The following is a 13,019-nucleotide window of genomic DNA, read 5'->3' on the forward strand; positions in this document are numbered from 1 at the left end:
CACCTGTCCACTGCCTTCAGGTAACTATAGACAGGAAGCTGTTAGTTTCACCTGTCCACTGCCTTCAGGTAACTATAGACAGGAAGCTGTTAGTTTTACCTGTCCACTGCCTTCAGGTAACTATAGACAGGAAGCTGTTAGTTTCACCTGTCCACTGCCTTCAGGTTACTATATAGAGGAAGCTGTTAGTTTCACCTGTCCACTGCCTTCAGGTTACTATATAGAGGAAGCTGTATCACCTGTACTATATAGAGGAAGCTGTATCACCTGTACTATATAGAGGAAGCTGTATCACCTGTACTATATAGAGGAAGCTGAGAGAGCCAGAGTCCTGTTTTTAACCCCTTAGTTGCGTCCCCTCAGCCCTACTTTATTAAGAATTATATGGTCCATGCTCTAACTCAGGCCCTACAGTCTGCAGGTGTGTGTGAGCTGTGTGTAATACAGGTGTGTGTGAGCTGTGTGTAATACAGGTGTGTGTGTGAGCTGTGTAAGCAGGTGTGTATGAGCTGTGTGTAATACAGGTGTGTGTGTGAGCTGTGTAAGCAGGTGTGTGTGAGCTGTATGTAAGACAGGTGTGTGTGAGCTGTGTAATACAGGTGTGTATGAGCTGTGTGTAATACAGGTGTGTGTGTGAGCTGTGTAAGCAGGTGTGTGTGAGCTGTATGTAAGACAGGTGTGTGTAATACAGGTGTGTGTGAGCTGTGTAAGCAGGTGTGTGTGTGTGAGCTGTGTAAGCAGGTGTGTGTGTGAGCTGTGTAAGCAGGTGTGTATGAGCTGTGTGTAATACAGGTGTGTGTGTGAGCTGTGTAAGCAGGTGTGTGTGAGCTGTATGTAAGACAGGTGTGTGTGAGCTGTGTAATACAGGTGTGTATGAGCTGTGTGTAATACAGGTGTGTGTGTGAGCTGTGTAAGCAGGTGTGTGTGAGCTGTATGTAAGACAGGTGTGTGTAATACAGGTGTGTGTGAGCTGTGTGTAATACAGGTGTGTGTGTGAGCTGTGTAAGACAGGTGTGTGTGAGCTGTGTGTAAAGTTATCCGCTTGCTTCCCATCCAAAACAGTTTGTGAATATTTTATATTTTGTACATCGTGTGACGTTTCTGTTAATTTCGGTGAGTTTTTTCGGGCTGTTCGTGTTTGCATTCTTTCCTCCTGGCAAGCCGAAGTCTACGCCCCCTTCGTCAGTGATTGGTCAACAGTAGGGATACTTCAAGGAAGTGTTTGTCATTCAACGACAGACTAATAGTTTTCATGCAAATGTTTTCATTGAGAAATACTGCACCAAACATCTTAGATGTAAAACCATTCGACTAGCATCTCCTTGACAAAAAAACGTCAATTTATGACAGATTTCTTGAGTTATCTTTTAGATTAATTCTGATTATTTTGAGGAAGTGTATATTGGCTACGGCGTCTCAAGTTGGACAAACAGTACCATCGCTACTTTTTTTCTTGTTTTTCAAGCGAAGGTCTTTTAAGGGAGTATGCGAGTGCACTCGTTTGGTTCAGCCCAACCGAAGCATGCGGAAGGATTAACACAGGTGTGTGTGTGTGTGTGTGTGTGTGTGTGTGTGTGAGTTTGTAACACAGGTGTGTGTTGTGAGCGTGTAAGACAGGTGTGTGTGTGTGTGCGCGCGTTTGTCTATATCCAGTTTCTGTGTGTCCAATACATGTACTGTGAGACTGGTTGTGTTGTGAGACTGGTTGTGTTGTCAGTACTGTTAGACTGGTTGTGTTGTCAGTACTGTGAGACTGGTTGTGCTGTGAGACTGGTTGTGTTGTCAGTGCTGTGAGACTGGCTGTGTTGTCAGTACTGTGAGACTGGTTGTGTTGTCAGTACTGTGAGACTGGTTGTGTTGTCAGTACTGTTAGACTGGTTGTGTTGTTAGACTGGTTGTGTTGTCAGTACTGTGAGCTGTTAGACTGGTTGTGTTGTTAGACTGGTTGTGTTGTCAGTACTGTGAGACTGGTTGTGTTGTCAGTACTGTGAGACTGGTTGTGTTGTCAGTACTGTTAGACTGGTTGTGTTGTCAGTACTGTTAGACTGGTTGTGTTGTCAGTACTGTGAGACTGGTTGGGCTGTGAGACTGGTTGTGTTGTCAGTGCTGTTAGACTGGTTGTGTTGTCAGTACTGTGAGACTGGTTGTGTTGTCAGTACTGTGAGACTGGTTGTGTTGTGAGACTGGTTGTGTTGTCAGTACTGTGAGACTGGTTGTGTTGTGAGACTGGTTGTGTTGTCAGTACCGTGAGACTGGTTGTGTTGTCAGTACCGTGAGCATGTTGAGACTGGTTGTGTTGTCAGTACTGTTAGACTGGTTGTGTTGTCAGTAATGTCAGACTGGTTGTGTTGTCAGTACTGTGGGACTGGTTGTGTTGTCAGTACTGTGAGCTGTTAGACTGGTTGTGTTGTCAGTACCGTGAGCATGTTGAGACTGGTTGTGTTGTTAGACTGGTTGTGTTGTCAGTACTGTGAGCTGTTAGACTGGTTGTGTTGTCAGTACTGTTAGACTGGTTGTGTTGTCAGTACTGTGAGACTGGTTGTGTTGTCAGACTGGTTGTGTTGTCAGTACTGTGAGACTGGTTGTGTTGTTAGACTGGTTGTGTTGTCAGTACTGTGAGACTGGTTGTGTTGTTAGACTGGTTGTGTTGTCAGTACTGTGAGACTGGTTGTGTTGTCAGTACTGTTAGACTGGTTGTGTTGTCAGTACTGTTAGACTGGTTGTGTTGTCAGTACTGTGAGACTGGTTGTGCTGTGAGACTGGTTGTGTTGTCAGTGCTGTTAGACTGGTTGTGTTGTTAGACTGGTTGTGTTGTCAGTACTGTGAGACTGGTTGTGTTGTCAGTACTGTGAGACTGGTTGTGTTGTCAGTACTGTTAGACTGGTTGTGTTGTTAGACTGGTTGTGTTGTCAGTACTGTGAGCTGTTAGACTGGTTGTGTTGTGAGACTGGTTGTGTTGTCAGTACTGTGAGACTGGTTGTGTTGTCAGTACTGTTAGACTGGTTGTGTTGTCAGTACTGTGAGACTGGTTGTGCTGTGAGACTGGTTGTGTTGTCAGTACTGTGAGACTGGTTGTGTTGTCAGTACTGTGAGCTGTTAGACTGGTTGTGTTGTCAGTACCGTGAGCATGTTGAGACTGGTTGTGTTGTTAGACTGGTTGTGTTGTCAGTACTGTGAGCTGTTAGACTGGTTGTGTTGTCAGTACTGTGAGACTGGTTGTGTTGTCAGACTGGTTGTGTTGTCAGTACTGTGAGACTGGTTGTGTTGTCAGTACTGTTAGACTGGTTGTGTTGTGAGACTGGTTGTGTTGTCAGTACTGTGAGACTGGTTGTGTTGTTAGACTGGTTGTGTTGTCAGTACTGTGAGACTGGTTGTGTTGTTAGACTGGTTGTGTTGTCAGTACTGTGAGACTGGTTGTGTTGTCAGTACTGTTAGACTGGTTGTGTTGTCAGTACTGTGAGACTGGTTGTGCTGTGAGACTGGTTGTGTTGTCAGTACTGTGAGACTGGTTGTGTTGTCAGACTGGTTGTGTTGTTAGACTGGTTGTGTTGTCAGTACTGTGAGCATGGACTGGTTGTGTTGTCAGTACTGTGAGCATGTTGAGACTGGTTGTCAGTACTGTTAGACTGGTTGTGTTGTTAGACTGGTTGTGTTGTCAGTACTGTGAGCATGTTAGACTGGTTGTGTTGTCAGTACTGTGAGCATGTTGAGACTGGTTGTGTTGTCAGACTGGTTGTGTTGTCAGTACTGTGAGCTGTTAGACTGGTTGTGTTGTTAGACTGGTTGTGTTGTCAGTACTGTGAGCATGCTGAGAGTGGTTGTGTTGTCAGACTGGTTGTGTTGTCAGTACTGTGAGACTGGTTGTGTTGTCAGACTGGTTGTGTTGTCAGACTGGTTGTGTTGTCAGTACTGTGAGCTGTTAGACTGGTTGTGTTGTCAGACTGGTTGTGTTGTCAGACTGGTTGTGTTGTCAGTACTGTGAGACTGGTTGTGTTGTCAGACTGGTTGTGTTGTCAGTACTGTGAGCTGTTAGACTGGTTGTGTTGTCAGACTGGTTGTGTTGTCAGACTGGTTGTGTTGTCAGTACTGTGAGCATGCTGAGACTGGTTTAGGTGATACAATTACACAGTATAAAGATAATCACCTCCAACCAAAATATATATTTGAATTTGAAATAATTTCGTCCAGGCCATTTCTGACTTTGAAGGGACTTTTATTTTCTTGGTCCTGTGCAGTTGTTAATCAAACAAATATATGTGTGAACGCACAGTTTTTTTTTGTTTTTTTTTCAATGTCAATGTTATTTTAGAAGAAATTGTGAATTGTTTTAAAGGGTGCCAATATATATATATTAGAACGTAACTGTAGATCTCGGATCTCTGTGGTCATTAGATCCACCAGCTGTTCAGAATTTAATAAAGAGCTACAAAAGATTTTATACTTTAGCATTTTAATATACATAGATGAAGTAATTTTCATGTTTTAGTCTTTTTGTGTGTGTGTGTGTGTGTGGGGGGGGGGGGGGGGGGTTGATGGAGAGAGGAGAGGACTTTCGAGAGATTGAAACTTGATCTACAGAGATAGCAGTCGAAGTAATCGATAGTCTACAGTGGATTTATTTTAAAAGCGATTTGATAGTTAGAGATAATTTCCCAGACATGGATTAATCCTGGACTAAAAAAGAAATTTCAAAGGAGATTTTCCATTAAACATGATTTTTAGTACTAAACTAAGCCTTAACTTAATCTGTGTCTGGGAAACCTGCCCTTAAAGTTTATTTCCATTTCCTGGTTGGTCCCTGGATGGGAGACCAGATGCTGCTGGAAGTGGTGTTGGAGGGCCAGTAGGAGGCACTCTTTCCTCTGGTCTAAAACAAATATCCCAATGCCCCAGGGCAGTGATTGGGGGACATTGCCCTGTGTAGGGTGCCGTCCTTCGGATGGGACGTTAAACGGGTGTCCTGACTCTCTGAGGTCATTAAAGATCCCATTGCACTTATCATAGAGTAGAGGTGTTAACCCCTGGTGTCCTGGCTAAATTCCCAATCTGTCCCTCATACTATCATGGTCACCTAATCATCCCCAGCTTACAATTGGCTCATTCCACCCCCCTCCTCTCCCCCGTAACTATTCCCCAGGTCATTGCTGCAAATGAGAACGTGTTCTCAGTCAACTTAACTGGTAAAATAACGGATAAATAAAATATTAAAAAATAATAATACTTACTCCATGTACTATTGCTGTTAATATTATGTTATTATTATCACTGTTCCCTATAAGCTGCGTGGGCACACGGTTCCCGGGGACTTCAGCCCGCTCAGAGATGCACGAGATCGAACTGTCTAGTTTTCCCCTTTTTAGTTAACACTATCAACATGGCCCTTCTACTGTGAGAATTATGATCGCGTTAACGCAATATTAGCCACTTTCAATGCAACTGAAAACAAAACCAACTATGCAAGAGATTTTCTTGTAGGCGGAGAGCATTGGAGTAGGAATCTATTGCATTGACAGGCCCGACACAGGCTCAGCATCAGGCCCGACACAGGCTCAGCATCAGGCCCGGCATCAGGCCCGACACAGGCTCAGCACCAGGCCCGACACCAGGCCCGACATCAGGCCCAACACCAGGCTCAGCATCAGGCCCGACACCAGGCCCGACACCAGGCCCGACACACGCTCATACTCTACACAGACCGGTGCGCCATAACCAATCAGAGCTGCAGTATCTCTATATTCGGTCTTAAAGGGGCAGTGTTGTATTTTGAGACATGCTTGAATGAGCTAAGTAGCCAATAAGCAGAGAGGTAAGCGTAATTTGTCTGATTCACTGTAATAATGGTATGGGAATAATAATGCGTTTCATTTTGTCAAGTGGTTTCTTGCATCAAACAACACAAAACCACAGTTCAGTCACCTCGTTGTCTAAAGGACAAGTGGGTGAACAGGTTGTCAATCCCTACATGTGTTTTTGTCAACAGTCTCATGGAATGTAGGCCTACTTTGAACACCACACATTGGTTGCTACTGTAGGCTGGACGATAGAACGGCTATTTCCATGTTAAAATGTAATGGGATGCAGTTTCTCTCGTTTTTATTTGAGGGTAGGTCACTCTGGTAGGCCTACATCATGATCAAATAGCCACAGTAGTCTACTTGGCCACTGGTAAAACTGTAACTTAAAGCAGGTACAGCCTCAGTGTTCACAGTAAAACTGTAACTTAAAGCAGATACAGCCTCAGTGTTCACAGTAAAACTGTAACTTAAAGCAGGTACAGCCTCAGTGTTCACAGTAAAACTGTAACTTAAAGCAGATACAGCCTCAGTGTTCACAGTAAAACTGTAACTTAAAGCAGGTGCAGCCTCAGTGTTCACAGTAAAACTGTAACTTAAAGCAGGTACAGCCTCAGTGTTCACAGTAAAACTGTAACTTAAAGCAGGTACAGCCTCAGTGTTCACAGTAAAACTGTAACTTAAAGCAGGTACAGCCTCAGTGTTCACAGTAAAACTGTAACTTAAAGCTGGTACAGCCTCAGTGTTCACAGTAAAACTGTAACTTAAAGCAGGTACAGCCTCAGTGTTCACAGTAAAACTGTAACTTAAAGCAGGTGCAGCCTCAGTGTTCACAGTAAAACTGTAACTTAAAGCAGATACAGCCTCAGTGTTCACAGTAAAACTGTATCTTAAAGCAGGTACAGCCTCAGTGTTCACAAGTAAAACTGTAACTGAAAGACCTGAAATTTGCTCGGTGCCGAAAGAACATTGATCACTATTGTTTCCTTTAATACTGTATCGTTACTGTTTTGTCCTCTGCTTTTCCTAATTCTGCATAGCTTAAAACGTTTTATTTTAAGATCTTCTACTAAAAGTAAATTATACCTGAGAAAAAGAAGCTTCAGAGTATTGTACTCCTGTTTTTACCTGGCTGTCTGAAAGGTATTTACCTGGCTGTCTGAAAGGTTTTTACCTGGCTGTCTGAAAGGTTTTTACCTGGCTGTCTGAAAGGTTTTTACCTGGCTGTCTGAAAGGTATTTACCTGGCTGTCTGAAAGGTATTTACCTGGCTGTCTGAAAGGTTTTTACCTGGCTGTCTGAAAGGTTTTTACCTGGCTGTCTGAAAGGTATTTACCTGGCTGTCTGAAAGGTTTTTACCTGGCTGTCTGAAAGGTATTTACCTGGCTGTCTGAAAGGTTTTTACCTGGCTGTCTGAAAGGTATTTACCTGGCTGTCTGAAAGGTATTTACCTGGCTGTCTGAAAGGTTTTTACCTGGCTGTCTGAAAGGTATTTACCTGGCTGTCTGAAAGGTTTTTACCTGGCTGTCTGAAAGGTATTTACCTGGCTGTCTGAAAGGTTTTTACCTGGCTGTCTGAAAGGTATTTACCTGGCTGTCTGAAAGGTTTTTACCTGGCTGTTTGAAAGGTTTTTACTCTGTATTTACCTGGCTGTCTGAAAGGTTTTTACCTGGCTGTCTGAAAGGTTTGTACTCTGTATTTACCTGGCTGTCTGAAAGGTTTTTACCTGGCTGTTTGAAAGGTTTGTACTCTGTATTTACCTGGCTGTCTGAAAGGTTTTTACCTGGCTGTCTGAAAGGTTTGTACTCTGTATTTACCTGGCTGTCTGAAAGGTTTTTACCTGGCTGTCTGAAAGGTTTGTACTCTGTATTTACCTGGCTGTCTGAAAGGTTTTTACCTGGCTGTCTGAAAGGTTTTGGGGGGGACGATCTGTTTTAAAAAAAATGTTTTGTACAATATGACATCTTAGTATTTTTTTTCTTAAGGCTTTTCAAAATAAAGGTATTTTTAGGGGTATTCGGGTTTTGTAATTTATTTATCTGTCTTGAATGCGAGTTGTGTTGACTGCATGTTTCAATATAGAGGAAAGGTTATTAGTTACCTGACCTGTCATGTCCGTCCTATATTCACACCAGTTTAAGGAGCCCTACTGATTGGATTTGCAAGTAGGAATGTAATACCATATATTGTAACATGTATATAATATGTAATATATTGTATTCTAATACAAAGTACAATGTAATAACATGTACTAGTAATAACAGTGTAGTATTGTAGTATCCAATATAACAGTGTTGTGTTGTAGTATCCAATATAACAGTGTTGTGTTGTAGTATCCATATAACAGTGTAGTATTGTAGTATCCAATATAACAGTGTAGTATTGTAGTATCCAATATAACAGTGTTGTGTTGTAGTATCCAATATAACAGTGTTGTGTTGTAGTATCCAATATAACAGTGTTGTGTTGTAGTATCCAATATAACAGTGTTGTGTTGTAGTATCCAATATAACAGTGTAGTATTGTAGTATCCAATATAACAGTGTAGTATTGTAGTATCCAATATAACAGTGTTGTGTTGTAGTATCCAATATAACAGTGTTGTGTTGTAGTATCCAATATAACAGTGTTGTGTTGTAGTATCCAATATAACAGTTTAGTGTTGTAGTACCCAATATAACAGTGTAGTGTTGTAGTATCCAATATAACAGTGTAGTATTGTAGTATCCAATATAACAGTGTAGTATTGTAGTATCCAATATAACAGTGTTGTGTTGTAGTATATAATATAACAGTGTAGTGTTGTAGTATCCAATATAACAGTGTTGTGTTGTAGTATCCAATATAACAGTGTTGTGTTGTAGTATCCAATATAACAGTGTAGTATTGTAGTATCCAATATAACAGTGTAGTATTGTAGTACCCAATATAACAGTGTAGTATTGTAGTATCCAATATAACAGTGTAGTATTGTAGTACCCAATATAACAGTGTAGTATTGTAGTATCCAATATAACAGTGTAGTATTGTAGTACCCAATATAACAGTGTAGTATTGTAGTATCCAATATAACAGTGTAGTATTGTAGTACCCAATATAACAGTGTAGTATTGTAGTATCCAATATAACAGTGTTGTGTTGTAGTATATAATATAACAGTGTAGTGTTGTAGTATCCAATATAACAGTGTTGTGTTGTAGTATCCAATATAACAGTGTTGTGTTGTAGTATCCAATATAACAGTGTAGTATTGTAGTATCCAATATAACAGTGTAGTATTGTAGTACCCAATATAACAGTGTAGTATTGTAGTATCCAATATAACAGTGTAGTATTGTAGTACCCAATATAACAGTGTAGTATTGTAGTATCCAATATAACAGTGTAGTATTGTAGTACCCAATATAACAGTGTAGTATTGTAGTATCCAATATAACAGTGTAGTATTGTAGTATCCAATATAACAGTGTAGTATTGTAGTACCCAATATCGATAGAAAAAGAACAATAACATAACCGTTTTTCAATACTTTTTTTTATTATTATTTTTTTAATCCTATTGGTATGGATCTGCTGTCCTGTTCTGCGTAAATTAACTTTAATCATTCACTGTCGTCCAATCATATTCCCGGAGAAAGTATGTGTGCGTTGTATCCACCAATCATATAGTCGAAACAACTATCAAGCACCGCCCAGGTACATAAAATGTAGCCATTTTGCAAAATATAATTTTTAAGGAGCAGAACTAACAGATCTTCCTTCACTCAGCAGCTGGGCATCACATGTAGACGCATGTCATTACACCCTCCACAAAAAAACTGAACTTGAACGTTGAGGAAGGTAAGATATGAATGATTTGCACAATAACGAGTGTTTTATTGCATCGTCGATATGCTGTCTGAACTGTTACATTGAGACTGGTCCTAAAGCTAAATCGTGTTTCCATTGGCTAACCACCTTTCACCAACATCACTATCAGCTGGTAATATCTACATATTACTCGTTCTATTATATTCTCTCTCGTGTGTGTGTGTGTGTGTGTTATGTTTGCAGGCAATGCCGGATATTTATTTGCAATTATAAATTATTATTCTGTGCATCAGTGCATGCAGTCAGTTTGCGGTGTCCGACTGTCGGTCATCGAGGGTCAGTGGGTACAATGACGTTCTGTATTTACATCGGTGCCGGGTGGTCGGTTCACTGCCCGTCTCAGTGGACCTGTCAAATATTATGACAGACAAAAAACAGAAAGACCCGTTTCCTATTTATTTTTTTATTTTTTATTTTTTTTGCAGGCCATATAATAATTTTGGTCAGGCCCAAAAAAATTATTTGACCTCACATGTCACGATTTGACATAATGGCAGGCAACTTTGTAGGCGTTACCTTAGAGATGAGCATTTTTTTTCTTCTTCTTAAATCCATGAACAAAAATATGCAAATCTCTAATGTCAAACCTTCAAAGTGCTGCTGAACGAAGAGACCCCCGTTTTTTCTGCAGCTTGCAATTCAGGGCGTTCCTGCATCCGCACTGTTATGTCTCCTCCCAGCAACCTCATTGGTTCCTGCATCCGCACTGTTATGTCCCCTCCCAGCAACCTCATTGGTTCCTGCATCCGTTATGTCCCCTCCCAGCAACCTCATTGGTTCCTGCATCCGCTATGTCCCCTCCCAGCATCCTCATTGGTTCCTGCATCCGCTATGTCCCCTCCCAGCAACCTCATTGGTTCCTGCATCCGCTATGTCCCTCCCAGCAACCTCATTGGTTCCTGCATCCGCTATGTCCCTTCCCAGCAACCTCATTGGTTCCTGCATCCGCTATGTCCCTCCCAGCAACCTCATTGGTTCCTGCATCCACTATGTCCCCTCCCAGCAACCTCATTGGTTCCTGCATCCGCACTGTTATGTCCCCTCCCAGCAACCTCATTGGTTCCTGCATCCGCTATGTCCCCTCCCAGCAACCTCATTGGTTCCTGCATCCGCTATGTCCCCTCCCAGCAACCTCATTGGTTCCTGCATCCGCTATGTCCCCTCCCAGCAACCTCATTGGTTCCTGCATCCGCTATGTCCCCTCCCAGCAACCTCATTGGTTTCTGCATCCGCTATGTCCCCTACCAGCAACCTCATTGGTTCCTGCATCCGCTATGTCCCTACCCAGCAACCTCATTGGTTCCTGCATCCGCTATGTCCCCTCCCAGCAACCTCATTGGTTCCTGGGTTGCTGCTAGAGGCCACCTAGTGCTGATGTCAAATATCTTGATGGAATTTGATGAAAATTACGGAAATATATTTTTTTGGGGGGATATGAATATAGATTTAACACCAATTGTCCAATGAGAAAGAAACACATTTTTGTTGCCAATGTATGTAACCTGACCCAAGTTATGACGTCACCAACCAGAAGGTTCACTGATAGGTCCGGTATCACACCATGAACTTGTATGGATCACGTTTTTACTAACATGGCTGAACGTTGTTCTAAAGCTGGATCAGTGGCACTAGGTTGTAGTGATCATAACTTGGTTGAACTCACTAGGAAAACTACAATACCAAAGGCTGGCCCTAACGTAATCTACCGCAGGTCCTACAGAGGGTTCAATCAGGACTCATTCACTAGGAAAACTACAATACCAAAAGGCTGGCCCTAACGTAATCTACCCAAGGCCCTACAGAGGGTTCAATCAGGACTCATTCACTAGGAAAACTACAATACCAAAAGGCTGGCCCTAACGTAATCTACCCAAGGCCCTACAGAGGGTTCAATCAGGACTCATTCACTAGGAAAACTACAATACCAAAGGCTGGCCCTAACGTAATCTACCCAAGGCCCTACAGAGGGTTCAATCAGGACTCACTCACTAGGAAAACTACAATACCAAAAGGCTGGCCCTAACGTAATCTACCCAAGGTCCTACAGAGGGTTCAATCAGGACTCATTTGTGGATTAGATTAAGAATGTGCGGATAAATCTGCCACTCTGTTTGATAAACAAAGTTATTGTAAAATGAAGACATCTTGTGACCAAGGTAAACAAAGGAAACAAGAAGAGATTCTATCAGCACAAAATGTATGAAGTAAAGGGTGATGGGGGGGAAACTGTGGAGAACGTTGAACGCTATTATGGGTAGGAATTCAAACATGTCCGCCTCTTTTGTTGAATCAGAGGGTATATTTATTACTAAACCACATCACAAACTGCACATCACAAACTGCTTTAATGAATATTTTACAGGCAAAGTGGAGGAATGTTATGATTCCAACTGATGGCTCCATGTCATATACCTTTATAAAATGTTGTATCATGAAGAAGAGGCAAGGCAGATTCGAATTTCATCAAGTAGAAAAAGAGGAGGTAGACAGGATGTTGTTGTGTCTTTCGGATGACAAGTCACCTGGTACAGATCATCTAGACGACAAATTGCTTAGAGGTACAGCTAACCAAATATCTACACCAATCTCTCATAAGTGCTTGATGTATGGGGTGTGCCCTGAAGTCTGGAAAGAGTCAAGGGTCATTCTACTATCTAAGAATAAAAAACATCTGCATTCACTGGTTCTAATAGTCATCCTATAAACTTGCTGCCTGTGTTAAGTAAATTATTGGAAAAAATTGTATCTGTACAAATCAAGGGTTATTTCTCATGTAATGGTCTGATGACGGGTTTCCAGCATGCATACAAAGAAAGGCATTCTACAGTGAGGGGGAAAAAGTATTTGATCCCCTGCTGATTTTGTACGTTTGCCCACTGATAAAGAAAGGATCAGTCTATCATTTTAATGGTATGTTTATTTGAACAGTGAGAGACAGAATAACAACAATAAAATCCAGAAAAACACATGTCAAAAATGTTATAAATTGATTTGCATTTTAATGAGGGAAATAAGTATTTGACCCCCTCTCAATCAGAAAGATTTCTGGCTCCCAGGTGTCTTTTATACAGGTAACGAGCTGAGATTAGGAGCACACTCCTAAAGGGAGTTCTCCTAATCTCAGTTTGTTACCTGTAAAAAAGACACCTGTCCACAGAAGCAATCAATCAATCAGATTCCAAACTCTCCACCATGGCCAAGACCAAAGAGCTCTCCAAGGATGAGTGAGAACCTCCTTCCCTCAGCCAGGGCATTGAAAATGGGTCGTGGATGGGTATTCCAGCATGACAATGACCCAAAACACACAGCCAAGGCAACAAAGGAGTGGCTCTAGAAGAAGCACATTAAGGTCCTGGAGT

The 13,019-nt window shown here is 41.8% G+C and overlaps 1 protein-coding gene and 1 long non-coding RNA gene across 2 annotated transcripts in view; both read left to right on the forward strand.

The window, feature by feature from the left end:
- Positions 1 to 6,973: 6,973 nt before the first annotated feature.
- LOC115166404 (uncharacterized) lies at positions 6,974 to 7,807 on the forward strand. The gene is made up of 2 exons (XR_003870312.1): positions 6,974 to 7,395; positions 7,681 to 7,807. It is a non-coding gene; the product is annotated as an uncharacterized LOC115166404 (long non-coding RNA).
- Positions 7,808 to 9,454: 1,647 nt separating this feature from the next.
- Positions 9,455 to 13,019, forward strand: part of LOC115166448 (uncharacterized) — a 74,555-nt gene continuing 70,990 nt past the window's right edge. The window contains exon 1 of the mRNA XM_029720347.1: positions 9,455 to 9,630. The gene's annotated coding sequence lies outside the window, so the exon portion shown is untranslated. The remainder of the gene's footprint in view (positions 9,631 to 13,019) is intronic.

This window comes from Salmo trutta, chromosome 28 (assembly GCF_901001165.1).
Source record: "Salmo trutta chromosome 28, fSalTru1.1, whole genome shotgun sequence".
In the NCBI taxonomy this organism is placed as follows: Eukaryota; Metazoa; Chordata; class Actinopteri; order Salmoniformes; family Salmonidae; genus Salmo; species Salmo trutta.